The sequence below is a fragment of the Onychomys torridus genome, chromosome 13, assembly GCF_903995425.1.
Source record: "Onychomys torridus chromosome 13, mOncTor1.1, whole genome shotgun sequence".
NCBI lineage: Eukaryota > Metazoa > Chordata > Mammalia > Rodentia > Cricetidae > Onychomys > Onychomys torridus.
Window position 1 is genome coordinate 1,182,573 of NC_050455.1, and position 18,145 is coordinate 1,200,717.

The window sequence follows — 18,145 nt, forward strand, 5'->3', positions numbered from 1 at the left end:
AGAAGAGGGTGTTGGATCCCTTTGGAACTGATGTTATAGATAGTTGTGAATTGACATATGGATGCTGGGACTTGAACTCCTTTGGAAAAACAGCCAGTATCCTTGTTTCCTGAGCCATATCTCTAGCACCTCTTTCCCCTGATACCACACACACACACGTGTGTGTGTGTGTGTGTGTGTGTGTGTGTGTAGGTATGAATGTATTTTTGTTTGTTTTGGTTTTTGAGACAGGATTTCTCTGTGTAGCCTTGGCTGTCCTGGAACTCTAACTGGCCTCAGATTCACAGAGATCCTTCTGCTTCTGCCTCCCAGTACTGAGGTTAAAGGTGTGCAACACCACTGCTCAGCAAATAACTCAATGACTTTTCCTTATTTGTTTATTTATTTATTTTGGTTTTTCAAGAAAGAGTTTCCCAGGCTGGCCTTAAACTCAGAGATCCACCTGCCTCTGCCTCCCAAGTACTGGAGTTAAAGGCATTTGCCACCACCGCCCAGCAACATAATACAATTTTAAAAAAGGTCTTATTCTGATTTAGGGTTTAAAGGCACAATCCATCATGGAAGCAAGCAAGGAGTGTGATGTGGCTGATCACATGACATTTGTATTCGGGAAGCATGTAAAATTAAAACTTTTTTTCATATATTTTGATCACATTTTTCTCCTTCCCAGACTCCACCCAATTTGTTCTCACCTTCCTCCCCTCCCAACTTTATGTTCTTTCTCTTTTTTCAAAACAAAACCAAAAAATAAAATTTAAAAAACACAAAAACAAAATTGAAACAGACAAGCAAAATATCAGGAAGACAAAAATGCCCAAACAAAAGAAAATGAAACAGAAAATCCACAAAGCAAAACAACAACCACAGGACAAAATCACCAGTCTTGGATTGTGGTTGGTGTACTCAGTGACACTCCGTAAGAGAAAAATTATTTTTCTTTTGCCAATAGGTATCGGTTGCAAATAGCTTCTTGTTATTGGCCAGATGTTCCATGGACCCCACCTCCCCAGCCCCCCAAGCACACAAAGCATTACAGGCTATTGCCAAGGCTATTGGTTGCTCTCCACAACCTGATGGAAAGCCCTATTGCTGAACACACAACTTACTTATTGAACATGGGGAAACTGAGCTGGCGCCCAACTAGAAACTTCACCCTTAGACTGTTCATGGTATTGGAAAGTACTCTGAATCCTACTGGAGGAGCTAAGTAGTCATCAATTTTATCCAGCTACAAACTATGACATACAGCAGAGACCTGCCTGCAAGATACACTGGTGCAATAGTGATGCAACTGTTATGGAATAGCCAGCCACCTTTTTTTTTTTTTTTTTTTTTTTAAATTAAAGGCCCATTCTGTGAGATGGAACTCATACCTGACACTGCTAAAGTGACCAAGAACCTGAAACTAGATGGGTCATTGGCCTAGGGGAAAACCTGCGGTTATTCTGTTGAAGGAGCATAACAATAAAATAACTCCTAGACATACTACTTTATCCTTATATCAGTGCCGCACTCAGTCTGCATCAGAGCAGCTTCTTCTTGCAGTTCATGGGAATTAACACAGAGACCCACAGTTGGACAGTGTGCAGAGAGTGAGAGACTTTGGAATACTCAGTGCTAAAGGATGTCTTTGTCAGACTCCTTCCCATAAGGTTCAGAGATCAGTGCGGAAATGTGGTGGGTATTGTGTTCCCTGAAATATTGTGTGTTCCCCGAAATAAACAAATCTGGGGTCAGAGAACAGATAGCCACTAGAACAAAGCCAAAATTGGTGGCTAGAAAATGGGAAGAGCAAGCTATAGCAGAAGTTGGGTGGTGGTGGTACACACCTTTAATCCGAGCACTTGGGAGGCAGAGCTAGCCGGATCTCTGAGTTCAAGGCCACTTTAGAAACAGCTAAGCATGGTGACCCACGCCTTTAATCCCAGGGAGTGGGAGCAGAAAGAGAAAGGTATATAAGGCATGAGGACCAGGATCTAAAAGGTAAAGCATGTAGTTAGTTAAGTATTTGGTTGGTTAAGCGTTCAGGCTTTGGAGCAACACAGTTCAGCTGAGAGCCATTGGGATAAGGACTCAGAAGCTTGCAGCCTGAGGAAGAAGGATCACCTGAGGAACTAGCAAGGTGAGATAGCCGTGGCTTGTTCTGTGTCTCTGATCTTCCAGTGTTCACCACAATAACTGGCCTCGGGTTTGAGTATTATTAATAAGACTCTTTAAGATTCCTACTATACAGAAGAGGAGACAGAAAGATTAAAGGGATGGATGACTCCAAAGAAACAGTGTCTTCCAGACACAGCAGGACTGATACACATCAGAAGTCGGAGAGAGAGGCAGCATGGACAAGGCCTTTACAGGTTCAAGCCAGATGGGGTCCCACCTATAATCTTTCCGATATTTTTAATCCATGGTTGATTGCACTTGTGAATCAGGTTGGCTCTACTGTTAAATGCTTTTTTTCTATTGACATACATGTTTTCTACATGAGTTGTAAATAATTTAATGTGTTTGTTATAGTAAATAAAAGATTATTTTAATGTATTAAACGTATGTATGCACTTGTAGAGAAGCACATTGCTACTTAGCTTTCCCTTGTAAACAAAGCATATGGTTCATCCTGTTCTTTAGCTTTCTTTTTTCCTGTGCTTTGTCTTAGGCATTTTTCTAGATTAGCATGTAGACATAGATATTTTTAAGTAGATATATGGCATTTAATAGTTTACAGTGTTTATATAACTGCTCCCCTTATTATTTTATTCTGTCGTTGTAAATGATGGTCAGTACATATCTTAAAATAAAAATTTTAGTTGTATGTTAATTTGTTAGAGGAATTTTTTGTTAATGACATGACTGATTATTTTCACTGATTTTGAGAGTCTTAGTCTTTTGAGAAGCTAATTTATAGGTGTTATGATAAATTAAAATTTTTAAAAAAATATTTATTTATTATGTACACAGTGTTCTGCCTGCATGCCAGAAGAGGGCACCAGATCTCATTATAGATGGTTGTGAGCCACCATGTGGTTGCTGGGGAATTGAACTCAGAACCTTTGGAAGAGCAGCCGGTACTCTTAACCTCTGAGCCATCACTCCAGCCCGATAAATTAAAATTTTACTTGGTCATTGCTACCTCTTTTTTTTTTTTTTTTTTTTTTTTTGGAAAATTTTACTATTACTATTTTTTCTGTTATGCTGATAGCTGTAAGCATTGCAGCTCGGATGGAAAGGGATCCTGGCAGTCAGGAGCCAAGGAATACCACAAAGTCACTGTAAGTGCAGAAGCTTACAGCCCTGCTTCAGGGAAAGGTTTCCCCAATGTAACAACAACTCTTCTCTGGCAAGGGATGGTTTCCCTAGAAAAGTTGTTACAGTTCTGCCCTGTCCAGAGTGTAACAACTCTATTCCCAAAGTGTTACAGTACTGTTCTGCTCTGTACCAGCGGAAGATGTTACTTATTTGCTCTACTCCATTCCAGTGAAAGAAGGTTTCACCCAAACCTCATTCAAGAGATTTATTGGGAGGGAAGAATCCAGAAGGGTGGCTGCCCCTGCCATGGTGGAAAAGGCAGTAACAAACTGAACAGGCACAGGGTTTATTTATATAGGGCTTCTTAGGGTCAGGATTTTTCCAGGGAGAATGTGGTGATATTGTGTTCCCCAAAATATTGTGTACTCTAATAAACTTATCTGGGGTCAGAAAACAGAACAGCCACAATATTAAACATAGAGGTTAGACACGCCTTTAATCCTAGCATTCCAGAGGCAGAGATCCTCCTGGATCTCTGTGAGTTCAAAGCCACACTGGAAACAGCCAGGCATGGTGACAAATGCCTTTAATCCCAGGAAGTAATGTCAGAAAGCAGAAAGGTATATAAGGTGTGAAAACCAGGAACTAGAGCCTTTGCTAAACTTTTAGGCTTTTGAGCAGCAGTTCAGCTGAGATCCATTTGGATGAGGACGCAGAAGCTTCCAGTCTGAGGAAACAGGATCAGCTGAGGAAATTGGCAAGGTGAGGAAGCTGTGGCTTGTTCTGCTTCTCTGATCTGCCAGCATTCAGCCCAATACCTGGCTTCAGGTTTGATTTTATTAGTAAGACCTGTTAAGATTCATGCTACAAGAGAAGATTTTCAGGGTGGGAGTGATTTCGGTTCCCTTGAGCTTGGACAAGCTCAGATTGGCTCAGGGATTGGTTGGTTTCATGCTCAGTTGGTCAGGGGCAGATTTTAGCTCTGGTTTTGGGGCCGAAGTGTGTTTGTTTCACTGGTCCTTTTTAGCCCTTTGGCTCTAGTTTCAGGGCCAGTGTGTGTTTCTTTAACTGGCTCTGGATTCAAGGTCAGGGTGGGTCTCTTTGGCTGGCCCTTTTACCCTACGATAGCTATCATTTAATTGACTGAAAAATTGTCAATTTACCCCTACCACCACCCTTTCCATTGCTGTCATTTGGAAATTTTAGGAAAATTAGTCCCAAATTGTTATTCCTTTTTTCTTCCCCATAGGCTGGACTTGAGAGATCTATCTGCCTCTGCTTCCTGAATATGATCTTTTAATGCTTCAGAATTTACTCTTATTGCATTAAACTTCAAGGATGGATTCTAGCTTAGCGGCAGAGTGTCTGCTTAGCATCTGTGAAGTCCAGGTTTCATCCCGTAGCACCAACAGAACAAAACAGAGAACCCCAAACCAAACAATAAAAGCATTAAACTTCACAGCAATGTTACTGATAATTAACTGGATTTAAAAATTTTAGTATTGAGCTAGGTCTAGTGGCATGTGCTTGTACTCTCAGCTACTCAGGAGACTGAGGCAAGAGGTTTACTTAATTAAGCCTTGAAATTGCAGATCAGCCTGGGCAGCATAGCAACATGCTATCTCAACAAACAAAAAAAAAAAAAAGAAAATTTAGTACTTTGTTTTACTGTCTCATATTTCATAGCTCTCCCTTTCTTTTTTCTTTGGAAAAGTTCTTTCCCCTTTAAAAAAAAAAAAAAAAGAGTATTGAGTTGTGGATTTAGCTCAGTGGTAGCACGCTTGCCCAGCAAGCGCAAGGCCCTGGGTTTGGTCCTCAGTTCTGGCAAAACAAACAAACAAACAAAAAAAACCCAACAACAACAAAAAAAAGAGTAAATACTTTGAGTCTTGCAGATCCAAAAATTGCTTTATGTTATTGCCTTGTTCCTCTCACTCTTAAACTTGAATGATAATTCCAGGTTCAAAACTCTTTCCTCTCAAAACTCTTCCATTCTAGCATTTAGTGTTGAAGGTGAGAAATACTAATGTAAGCTAGTACATATTGTGATTATTGATGAACCTGATGAAATACTGCTAGACCTTTTGATTTTCCTGTGTGTGTGTATGCATACACACATAACAGGTAGTTTATTATATAGAATTATTTAATATGAGGCATCAGATCCTCCATCTTGAGCTGTCTAGCCTTTACTATTAGGATAGTACTGGGGTCCTTAATCTTTCACATTTTCTGTGTTTCAGACACATTAATTCAAATTTGTTACACTGGAAGATGGAAAGACCATTGCTCATGGACTGGCAAAGTTAACCTCACCAATGCTCGTGGACTGAATTAATATGAAAACAGTTGTATTACCAAAAACAATCTACAGATTGGGTGCATTCCCATCAAAATTACGAAAGCATTCTTTACTGGAAAAAAATCCTAGACTTCATATGGAAGCATTAAGAATCAGTCTTCTATAGCTAAAACAATCCTAAGCAGAAAATGCAGTGCTGGAGGCTGTCACAGGACCTGATTTCACACAATGGAGCATAGCAGCAAAACTAGCAGGTACTAGCCCAGAAACATACAGAGACCAGTGGGACAGACTAGAGAGACAAGCCCAAGCAGCTACGGCCATTCAGGTTTTGATAAAGGTGTCAGAAGCATAGATTGCAGAAAAGACAGCCTCATAAACTAATGGTGCTAGGAAAACTGCATATAAGAAGGAAGCTAGATCTCTATCTCTCACCCTACTCATAATGGGTCAAAGACCTTAATGTAAGACCCCGAACTGAAGCTGTTGGTGTGGGGTACACAGCTTTCAGCTCAGAGGAAGCTGTGGTGCAATTCTCTTTGGTTGTTGTGAATCCAGGTTCATCTGACCCTGACAGCCTCTACCATTTTGTCAGTGAGATCCCAGAGGCCAGGTGCCACAGCTGCCTTTGGCCCTCTGGGTTTTCTTTTTCCTTCCTTCCTTCCTTCCTTCCTTCCTTCCTTCCTTCCTTCCTTCCTTCCTTCCCTTCTTTCCTTCCTTCCTTCCTTCCTTCTTCCCTTCCTTCCTTCCTTCCTTCCTTCCTTCCTTCCTTCCTTCCTTCCTTCCTTCTCTCTCTCTCCCTCCCTCTCTCCCTCCCTCCCTCCCTCCTCCTCTCTCTTTCCCTCCCTCCCTCCCCCTCTCTCTTTCCCTCCCTCCCTCCCCCCTCTTTCCCTCCCTCCTTCCCTTCCCCCTCTCTTTCTTTCGTTTTTTTCAAGACAGGGTTTCTCTGTGTAGTTTTGGTGCCTATCCCGGATCTCGCTCTGTAGACCAGGCTGGCCTCGAACTCACAGAGATCTGCCTGGCTCTGCCTCTCAAATTCTGGGATTAAATTTGTATGTGCCACCACTGCCCGGCCCTGGGTTTTCTTTTAAAAAGTTGGTGATGACATCTGTAAGGCAACTGATATTTGAGAACATCTGAGGATGGCAATGAAAATACCATTCAGAACAGACAGGCTCAGATCGAGAGGTACAAAGCCCCTGAGTTCCGTAGAAGAGGACTAAATAGAGAAAGGGGCAAGAGGGTGATGGGAGGAGGGAGGATAAGATCTGGTGAGAGTGGAGGGTAGTGAAGTGTGAGCAAGGTACAGTGATACATATGTATGTGAAAATGTCCTTGAAGCCTTGTTCTTTTTATTTTTTAAAATATGTATTTATTTTATGTATATGAGGGACCTGTCTTTATGCATACCAGAAAAGGGAATCAGATCCCATTACAGATGGTTGTGAGCTAGTGGGATACTTGTGGTTGCTGGGAATTGAACTCAGGACCCCTGGAAGAGGGGATTGAACTCAGGACCCCTTAACCACTGAGCCATTTCTCTAGTGCCCTGAAGCCTACTTCTTAAGCAGAAAGTGTCATGTTATTTTATCTACTCAAATATGTTCTTTTGTTTAGAAAGAAAACTGTCTCTTTAATATTTATATTTTTAATGTGTGGTGAGGGGCAATAAAGATTATGGGATGTGGGTGGAACCTGCAGTTAAAGAAGACTGAGTATATTTCTTTTTCTATCCCATTTACCAGTTAACTGAAGAATTTGTGTGTGTGTGTGTGTGTGTGTGTGTGTGTGTGTGTGTGTTTATGCTTGTGTGCACAGTGTAGGTGAAGAGGACAAACCTCTCAGCCCCTCCACCCCCCCTTTTAAGGCAGGGTTTCTGGACTGGCTTAGAGCTTTGAAGGAGGCCAGGTGGCTGGCCAGGCTCTGTTGGGCTCTGCTTGTCTCCATGTCTCCAGCTCTGCAATTACAAGTGTGCACTACTCTGTTAAAGTGGGTTTGGGGATAAGATTCAGGTTCTTAAGCACTTTTCTGACTGAGCTAATATTATTAGTCATTTTTAAAAAATGATTAGATAGGGCTGGAGAGATGGCTCAGAGGTTAAGAGCACTGACTGTCCTTCCAGAGGTCTTGAGTTCAATTCCCAGCACCCACATGGTGGCTCACAACCATCTGTAATGAGATCTGGCACCCTCTTCTGTGTACATAATAAATATAAATAAATCTTTAAAAAATGATTAGACAGATTTGTTTTGAATTTTAAACAACTCAATTAAAATCATCTGAATCTAAAATAAAGTAAAATTTATTTTAGGATGTAGGTATGAAGGTGTGGTTAATATATTTCATTTCAGCACTGAAGACTATATATGGGCTGATTATGGAGGCTTGTGTCTAATGAGATGGGAGGATTGTGAGCTTGGGGCCAGCTTGGACTACATAGTTCCAGGCTAGCTTAAGCTAGCTGTGAAACCCTATCATTCTCCCCAACCCCTCATCTTTAAACATTAGTTTTCACATTGCTCCATCTTGTTTAAGATGGGACAGGCTTTTGTTAACTGACCCTTGTTAAGCCCTTATGTTCTCAAACTCCTACTCTAGGGATACTGTTCCATGTGTGAATTTAGAGGGACCTGCTGAGGGTGCTAGTGTTAGCTGACTAATTTACAATTGATAAAACTTAATTTTACTCTTAGAGTTTTGGGGGTGGGAGAAGTAAACATATAAGTGAGAGTTGTTTTGTTTTGAGACAGACTCTCCCTATGAAGTTCAGGCAGGCCATCAACTTTTGATCTTGCTGCCTACTTTCCTGAGTACCTGTAGTTTTAAGGGACTTCTACAACTTCTTAATCAGGATGGTTGGCATTGAGTTTACTTCTTTGGATTGTAGAGCCAGTTATATGGTGTGTTTGCCTCATAACACTTTACACTTTGAGGTTCATAGGAGCATTCTGTAACAAATACATGAAATTCTGTAGTGACGTATAAGCATGATCCCAGGGGAAGAGCTATTATCTACTATATGGAGCCTCTTCACTTAGGTCTGGGCCTACCATGAGTGAGTTTGCTGCTCCGTTTTAAAAAAAAAGTCTTTGGGGGAAAAAGTGTTTTGGATTTTGGAATTACATGTAAGAAACTGTCTCCTTTCCGGTCCACTCCCCACAATGCTGTCCTATTTCTTGAGGTACTTCTAACAACGCTCTCCGGGTTTTTCAGGGAAGTTTCTCTTCACTCAAGGCCCCGAGGTGCTAACATCTCCTGGTTGCCCTCCTACTTGAAGGCCCAGTCAGTTGCGCACTTCCCGTGGCTATGGCCCTTTCTCCTAATAGAACCTATTCTGAAGGTGAACATTGCCCTGCATTTCACAGGACTGTCTTCCACAGACCCTGGGTCACACTTCTCATTTTGAAACTGATGAACAACTGGTAGCTGTGTACTGTATCCACCTGTGGGACAGTTAGTTCTTTGTCCATTTTGACCAGTGGTTCTCAACCTTCCTAATGCTGCTACCCTCAAATACAGTTCTTCATGTTGTGCTGACCCCCAACTGTAGACAGATTTTTCTCTGGGCCGCCAGCTCACAAATAATGACATGGAGACTTATTATTAATTATGAAAGCTTAGATTTGTTCCTAAATAGTTCTTAAAACTTAACACATATTTTTTAATCTACATTTAGTTGCATGGCACAATACCTCACCTCTCTATACTGCCCATCCTACTTCCTCTGTGCTGGCTGGCAACTCCACTTTTCTTCTTCCCTGAGTCTTCTGTCCCCGGAAGTCCTGCCTGACCACTTCCTGCGTAGCTATTTGCCATTCAGCTCTTTATTAAACCAACCAGAAGTTGCCTTGACAAAGATACATCTTCACGGTGTAAACTAATATTCTGCAGCACCCAACCATAAAATTATTTTTATTGCTACTTCATAACTATAATTTTGCAACTGTTATGTGTGGTGGTATTGTGTTCCCCAAAATATTGTGTATCCTAATAAACTCATCTGGGGTCAGAGAACAGAACAGCCACTAGATACTGAGGCTAGAAAATGGTGGCACTCATGCCTTTAATCTTAGCATTCCAGAAGCAGAAATTTGTCTGGATCTCTGTGAGTTCAAGGCCACAAGGATACAGCCAAGCGTGGTGAATCACGCCTTTAATCCCAGAAAGCAAGCCTTTAATCCCAGGGAGTGACAGCAGAAAGAGAAAGATATATAAGTCGTAAAGACCAGAAACTAGAAGCATTTGGCTGGTTAAGCTTTTAGGCTTTGGAGCAGCACAGTTCAGCACATTCTGAATGAGGACACAGAGGAAACAAAACCAGCTGAGTAACTGGCGAGGTGAGGAAGCTGTGGCTTGTTCTGCTTCTCTGATCTTCCAGCATTCACCCCAAACCTGGCCCGGGTTTGATTTTATTTATAAGAACTTCTAAGGTTCCTGCTACAGTTATGAATCATAATGTAAATATCTGTGGTTTCTGATTGTCTTAGGCAACCTCTGTGAAAGAAGGGTCCAAACCCATAGGTTGAGAATCACTGTCCTAGACTATATCTTTACCTGAGTTCTTAAGTATGTCCCCACACTGCTATCATGAAGAAATAGTGTTACCGTGATTGAATTATGTCCTTAGATGGACTAGGAACACAGCAATAATTTTACCACTGTAGATTGTATTTTACAATAAACAGGTTTTGTGAAATAGTCATGTTCTCACATTACCTTTACAATTTTTTTCTTCAGGAAAAATGAGTTCTGTTTTTTAACCAATTAGTGTGTAAATGAACTTGTAGGATATAACCAGATACGGTGGAGTTTAAATAAAGTGGAGGAGATAGTATGATAGTAAGTAAACAGCAGAGTCTAGATGTCCATACGTCCATCATCATCATCGTCATCGTCATCTCCTCCAAGGGTCTTTACTTTGTTCAGAACTATTTATATTCTCGGAACACATTTGGGACAGGAGTATTTGGTTATTTATACCAGGGCTGGGTGTAGTTTTGTTTCATGCTTGTCTGTGTATGTGTGTGTGTGTGTATGTGTGTGTGTGTGTGTGTGTGTGTGTGTGTATGTGTGTGTGTGTCTGTGTGTGTGTCTGTGTGTGTGTGTGTCTGTGTGTGTGTCTGTGTGTGTGTGTCTGTGTGTGTGTGTGTGTGTGTGTGTGTGTGTGTGTGTGTGTGTGTGTGTGTGTGTGTGTGTGTGTGTGTGTGTGTGTGTGTGTGTGTGTGTGTGTGTGTGTGTGTGTGTGTGTGTGTGTGTGTGTGTGTGTGTGTGTGTGTGTGTGTGTGTGTGTGTGTGTGTGTGTGTGTGTGTGTGTGTGTGTGTCTGTGTGTGTGTGTGTGTGTGTGTGTGTGTGTGTGTGTGTGTGTGTGTGTGTGTGTGTGTGTCTGTGTGTGTGTGTCTGTGTGTGTGTCTGTGCCACAGCCGTCAGCCTGCAGAACTTGCTTCTTCTCTTGTACGCTGTGCAGAGGTGCGGGGTCCGGCTCGAGCCGTCAGACTTGGTAGTGAGCACACTTATTTGGCTCTCTGAGCTGTCTCACCAGCACCCCAGCGCTAACTTGATGGTAATTTTGTTTTGTTTTGTTTTGTTTTTTTTAACATCAATTTATCTTTATTGCCAAGCTTTATAACAAATTATTTAAAAGTAAAGGCCAATTTTTAGTCCCCATTTAGTTACTTCCTCCTTTTCACTCTAAGCACACTAAAGTCGAATGTGTGAAAATACCTGTTAATGCTCAACATTATTTTAATACATTTGATTTACGATGTGAAAATTAAACACTCGGTTCATCAATTGTCAAGCAGCTTATTTTTTATAATTCAGAAATAATTTATTAGGACAGTCAAAAGACAAAATTTAAATTCAGGGACAGTCCATGTTTATCACCTAAAACCTTGATTGACCAAAATTTAAAATCAAACAGCCTTGATTCCATAATACGTACTTCAAAGAAATGTAATGTATGGTCTTTGAGAAATACTTTTGAAGATACCTACATTGTCGACATTACCATCTGATACTTTTTAAATCAGAGATACCTATGTTGTCCACACACCATCTTCTGGCATTACACCTGATGATACCTTTAATCATAATTATGAAGGAAGTCAGGTATCCTAGATCTAACCTTTATATGGTCAAAATTTAGTTACTACCAGCTCACTTATATATGAGCCAAGTGCACTCACCCTTCCCCAGTTTTTGAGACTCTGAAGTGTTGATTTTGGTTTATACTCAATATAAAATTTCTATGACACTTTTAACATACCACAAAATTGATGACACTTTCAGGGCAAATCAGAACCTGATAGTCCTTCAGTGTTGCAATACTGAACTGCCTGCTCTGTTATGCTGCCTAGCTGAACACTGACATTCTTTAGTTATAAGTGTAAAGCCATCTACCTACATGAGTTTAAAAATTGATCTGCACAAAAGAAATTAAAAAAAATTATATACAACAAATTGGTTTTTAAAAATACAAAAATAGCCAGGTGGTGGCGGCGCACGCCTGTAATCCCAGCACTTGGGAGGCAGAGGCAGGTGGATCTCTGTGAGTTTGAGTCCAGCCTGGACTACAGAGCTAGTCCAAGACAGGCTCCAAAGCTACAGAGAAACCCTGTCTTGAAAAACCAAAATAAAATAAAATAAAATAACATCTGTCACTTCTGTCATGCTGGCAACTTGACATATATACGCATGTAGAAAAAGGTCCAACTTGGTCATCTGAACAGCTGTGTTCTAATAGGATGAAGAAACTGCCACTACGTTTTCACACTGACAGACGGTGTATTATTCAAAATATCTCATACTAAATACTGCAATAGTCGCTGCACGTATAAATGATGGTTATAATAGTTTTTGGCTTCAATTAAAAGTGTCTTAAGCTAACATTAAGTGCACTAAAATTCACAACAGTTCAGAAATTTATGACCTTATAATAAAAAAATCCAAAATGTACAACTATAAAAAACAAGGAACATTTACTGCCGTGCAAGACTTTAAACTGAAAACTGCAAGGAAATGCAATTTAAAACAGCAAGCTCAAAAATATATGTAACACTCAAAATGGTCAGCAGCAAGTTCTACCAACAATAGACTTAAAAAAAATACATTTATACCATCTATGCTGGTATAAATCGTATCTTCAAATCTTAGAACAAGCCATCTGTCCTCTAGCTTAAGAGATTAGCTTTTTTACAGTTTTTTTTAATGAAATCTTTGCTCTCAGTTAAATTATAAGTAGAATAATTTTCAGATACCTCTTTGCAAATCTGCGTCATTGTGACTTCCTCCAGTTATCATCAGCCAGTAATATCTTCACTGTTTCCTTTAGTTCTTCATCTGTAGGTGGTTTTTTTTTTTTGGTTTTGTTTTTCAGTCTTTTAATTAATGGTTCATCATCAGAACTATCTTCAGGCTCGGATTCTCTTTTGGAACTGTTGTGATTCATCTTGGTGGTGCTGCTATCTGCCTTCTTAACAGCACTTTTTACAGACTTTTTACTTTTAGCAGCAGCTTTCTGTTTTGCTTTTTCTTTTTTAGATGTCTTTTTTGGTGGTTGCTCCTCTTCACTTTCTTTCTGAAGACTCTTCCTTATTTTTCTTTTCATCTTCATCACTACTAGATTCATCTGACAGAATTTCAGGGCAGGTGGTTCGCTTTGACTTCCTTGTTCCAGAACTGTTCCATTCCTTCTTATCTTACTACCTTTCCTTGAGGATTTTTTGGGTTTTGTCAATGGTTTGCTGGAAGGCTTTGGATGCATTAAGAAATTCAAGATCCTCTTCACCAGTTTGCTGTTCATGCCTGATCTCTCTAAATCGAGAACCTCACAGATGCTCTTTAGCATCACATTCCTAAACTTTTTCAGCATTTCTTCCTTCTTTATATACTGGGTACTGCCTTTTTCAAGTGGAAAGCCACTGAACTGATCCACATTCTTCTTTAATGAGGATACTGTGTCTGGTCTGTTGTAAAGCAGTTTGTGTAGATTTCTGAGTTCTCTTACTCAGAAAGAAATGTATCCTTTCAATTGCACATAGTTTCTGACGCTTCCCTTGTTCAATTGTAAATGGCTCTCTTTGTAAGGAAGACACTTGCATTGTCAATCTTTCTACTTTCTTCTTTTCTCTCTTGCCTTCTACAATGAGGCTCTCCTCCTCCTCCTCCTCCTCCTCCTCCTCCTCCTCCTCCTCCTCCTCCTCCCTGCTTCTGAAAGTCAAATAATGAGTTTTGGCTTTTTAATGAAGTTATTTTAATGCCCCCCCCCCCCAATCTCTGATGTAAGCTTGATACATAGACTGTGCTGGCCTTGAATTTACAACAACCTCCCTGCCTCTGCTTCCCCAGTGTTGAGATTACAGATGTGTGCCACCATGTCAGGCTTAAACTGGCTACATTTGTTGGTTGGTTGGTTTTTTCAGACAGGGTTTCTCTGTGTATCCAGACCAGGCTGGCATCAAACTCAGAGATCTATCTCATTTTTCTGAGTGCTGGGATTAAAGATGTATACCATTGAGCCCTCAATCTTTTAAATATTTAAAATGAATTTCCTTTGGGATTTATTTATTTATTTATTTGGTTTTTCGAGACAGGGTTTCTCTGTGCAGCTTTGCGCCTTTCCGGAAACTTGCTTTGGAGACCAGGCTGGTTTGAACTCACAGAGATCCGCCTGCCTCTGCCTCCTGAGTGCTGGGATTAAAGGCGTGCGCCACCACCGCCCGACAGGATTTATTTTACTGTTGCAGTTTAATAACTTACATCTTGAGTTCAGTAGGCCGAATGGGAAACATGCCTGAGATACTGCATTGTTCTTCAAATGAGTCAGTACCATGTTGGGCAAATAGAGACTTTTAGAATACAGCTTGTCAAGAAGTTAGCCTTGTAATCAGTCCACTGGATTTGAAGTTGATTGTGTTACTGTAGGCAAGTTACTTCTGTGAGCCTCAATTTCTTCATCTGTAAAAACAGGAGGATATAGCTATTTTAGGATTGTTGGGAAAGTTAAATAAAATTTATGTAGATGGCCGGGTGGTGGCAGCACATGCCTTTAATCCCAGCACTCGGGAAGCAGAGACAGGCAGATCTCTGTGAGTTCGAGGCCTACCTGGTCTACACAGAGAGAGATCCAGGAAAGGCACCAAAACTACACAGAGAAACCCTGTCTCCAAAAAACCAAAAACCAAAACCAAAAACAAAAAACAAACAAAAAAGTATGTAGAGCACCAAGTTTGGTAAATAGTGGCTCTTATTAATAACAATTGATATTTTAATTAATTTAGCACTTCTCAAGAGTAATAACTGTAGAATAGAGTTGGTAGGTCAAGGGTGAGAGCCTTGCCCTCAATAAGAATTTTAATTATAGTATAGACTGTGTACACAGTAACTACAACTATCATCTTAAAGGGAATAAGAGATAGTTTATTTTTAGTGACTGTGGCCTGGGAACACAGATTTAGGTTATCCCAAATTCCATGTTCCAACATGGAAGCAGTTTCATGAAATGTTATAGTTTTACAAAACAGAGAAAGTCAGAAATCAAGGCACGTTTAAAATACATTGGTAGTACAGCAGAGAAGGAATTGTGGCAAGATGAAGGAGTTTTCTATAGGTCCAAGATGCTGATGGCGTTCTTAGGTTGGTGGAAGCAAGTGGTCTAAGTTAAGAGATTGTGACAGGCTTCTGTTTACTAGTCACAAGATGTGAGTTCTGATGCAGCAGTGGGCAAGGAAGATAATAGGCCACTGGACCTGCAGCATTGCAGTCTCTCCACAGTACTGACATTCTGATCAGTCATTGTCTGAAGATGCGGATGCTCTTCAGGAGTTTTCATTCAGACTCTATGTGGCTAACCCTTTCTGTCACATTTGAAAGAACTAAAGTTTAATGAGTCCATAAAGCAGAGAACTCTTTGGTTGAATGATGACAACAGTTATGCCCAAATTAATTATATTTGAGTAGTGGTTATTGACTTTTTAAAATTATTTTTTATGTTAGAAATCTCTCTCTCTCTCTCTCTCTCTCTCTCTCTCTCTCTCTCTCTCTCTCTCGTGTGTGTGTGTGTGTGTGTGTGTGTGTGTGTGTGTGTGTGTGTGTGTGTATGCCCTGGCTGTCTTGGTACTCTTTGTAAACCAGGCTAGCCTTGAACTCAAAGAGATCCTCCTGCTTCTACCTCCTGAGTGTTGAGATTAAAGACATGCACCACTACACTCACTTTGATGTTAGAAATCTTTTAGTTTGGACAGAATTTCATGGGTTGCTAGGTATCATGATAGTTTACTGGGCATATTTGTTTTTTATTTCTAAAAAGTTTTTAAATGTATCATATTATACTTAAGATATCTAAGTAGATAATTAGTAGAATAACATCTCATCAACCTCATCTAGAGGCCGTTTTGCCAGTTTATTTGAGTACCTGTGTATTTATAGCATTGCCTGCCTCCTTCAAAGGTGATTTTTAGAAATTAGTTTCTTTCATTTCCATGAGTTTCTTTGTAATTATGTATTGTTTTTATGTCTGTAAACTGTATACAGTAGTTTATTCATTTCCCGTGTTCTGTTGTGTATTTACTACATGCTCCTATTTTCTTGTTCATCAACAATTGTCTATTTTTTTCTTTTGCTGTTTGCCCTCCTTTAGACATTCTTATCTCATTGTGAGTTTGCTTCTCACATTGAACTGCTTGTAGGGAAATTCCAGTTCTGTTGCCTTTTCTCTTTATAGATTTAACAGTTTACCTCAAGCAGCACTTTGTGAATGTATTTATTTATTTATTTATTATTTGTTTATTTTTACTGGTTCTCTTAAGAGCTTATTTATTTTTATTTTTATTTTTGATTATTGATCTTGCCAACATGCTGTACTGTATCTAAATATTTTCAACGCAAAGTTGTTAGCTATATAAATTCTTTGTTGAACTTAGGAGAGATGCAGTGAAAACTGAGAGCAGATGGTCATTTGAATTTTAGTAGAATGGGTCAAAGCTTTCATCAGGTCGTTCATTTAGTGGTGGCAGGTGTTTTCATAAAGCATGGGAAAAAAGAACATTAACTCTCCAGGGTAATGCCACATGCAGCAGCAAGGAGAAAAAGTACTAATAGGTTTAGCTAGGAACTCTGCTGGAGCTAACAGTTTCAGATGAGATGCATTGGGGGAGCTTAGCGTCCTAAAAGCTCAGGGAAATGTTGGCCTTATTTAATGCCCTTTCCTTGCTTTATTTAGGTTTCATTTAACACCAGCTTTTGTCCTACAGTGCAATGGTGGTAGTGGAGGAGCTTGCTTACGTGTTTTCTAGCCCTCAGTGCTGGTCTGCCTCACAGCTGTTCAGTGGCTTTGTTGGCATTTGAACCAAGAAAGGATTTAGATGTGCTTTTGTGTGCATTGGTGGTTTTCCTGAAGTAGTCTTTAAAACCATTCATTGTAAATTGCAGAGGGTTGCTTTTTCCCTTTGTGATGTCAGCTGTCCTTGTGTGTCTGTATGCAGTTTATGAGCTCATGAATGTCATCATTGTACTTTGTAGAAAAGGAACTTAGAGATGAAAAATATATAGAATAGGGCAGTAGTTACAAACTGCTTTTTTATTAGGTGGGGACTTCAAGATAGAATTTTTTTATCCTCTCTGTGCAGCTTCCTCATTAGCTGCACAGTTAGTTCTAGGAGTGTTGACTGGGTCAGTGTGCTTTACTTTTGGGATAATGGATTACGAGGAGTTCTACTCTGGTCTGTTAAGAAGATAACCATTTTGTGGATGTTTACTACTACTGGTGTCTGTGACAACAATTTTGGTCAGCTTTCCTGCAATGAGATAGAGATTACTGTGTGTGGTGTGGATAGTGTACTCATGAAATGGCAGATGTCTTCATAAGCAAGATATAACTCAGTGTAAGGTTAAAAAAAAATCCCAGTAGCAGCTGTGTGCCCTCTTACTAATGTAAGATTTTAAGTGAGATACCCAACATTTCTGGTACAGTAGTTTCATTTTTAAGTGTTCTTTTTTTTTTTTCCCCCCAGTTCTTAGAATTAACACATGCTTAGTGTAGATCCTTGGGAAAACTGCAAAGGGAAGTTTCATAGCATATTTTGGCAATTTTCTTTCTAGTTTGTCTGAGCAGGTATAGCATGTGATTTTTTTTAAAATAAAATGTTTCATTATAGATATTTGCAGACTAGATAAACTGATAAAGTATTTAACCATGGCGACATTTTGTGTGTTTTAACTTTAAAATTTCCTTTGTGGGTTAATATAGGTTGTATACATATGGTCCCATAATTTCAACATCTGTTAAGTTTTTGACTTTGTGCAGATAATTGAGTATTTGTGCCTTAAAAAGATTTTGAAAGCAGGACAAAAGTCTTAAATGATCTGAAACATTGTACGAGCGTCTTTAGTAGAGGTTGTATTTCCCTCTCATTAGTGTCTGATTGACTTTCTTGACATATCTAATAAACCTGGAATAGTATTTTTAGTTTTTTACTTTTACTTTTGATTTTGTTTACTTTTGATCTTTTGGCTCCCGGTCTCACTGTGCAGCCTTGGCTGGTCCAGAACTTGTGCCTGTCTTCCTCACTCCACATGGTGGTGCTGGGGTTATGATGTATGCA

At 39.9% G+C, this 18,145-nt stretch overlaps 1 protein-coding gene and 1 pseudogene across 1 annotated transcript in view; one reads left to right on the forward strand and one right to left on the reverse strand.

Annotated features, from left to right (window-relative positions):
• Positions 1 to 18,145, forward strand: part of Mib1 (mindbomb E3 ubiquitin protein ligase 1) — a 111,411-nt gene that overhangs the window by 6,081 nt on the left and 87,185 nt on the right. The gene's annotated exons all lie outside the window — the stretch shown is intronic.
• Positions 12,671 to 14,335, reverse strand: LOC118594919 (annotated as a pseudogene).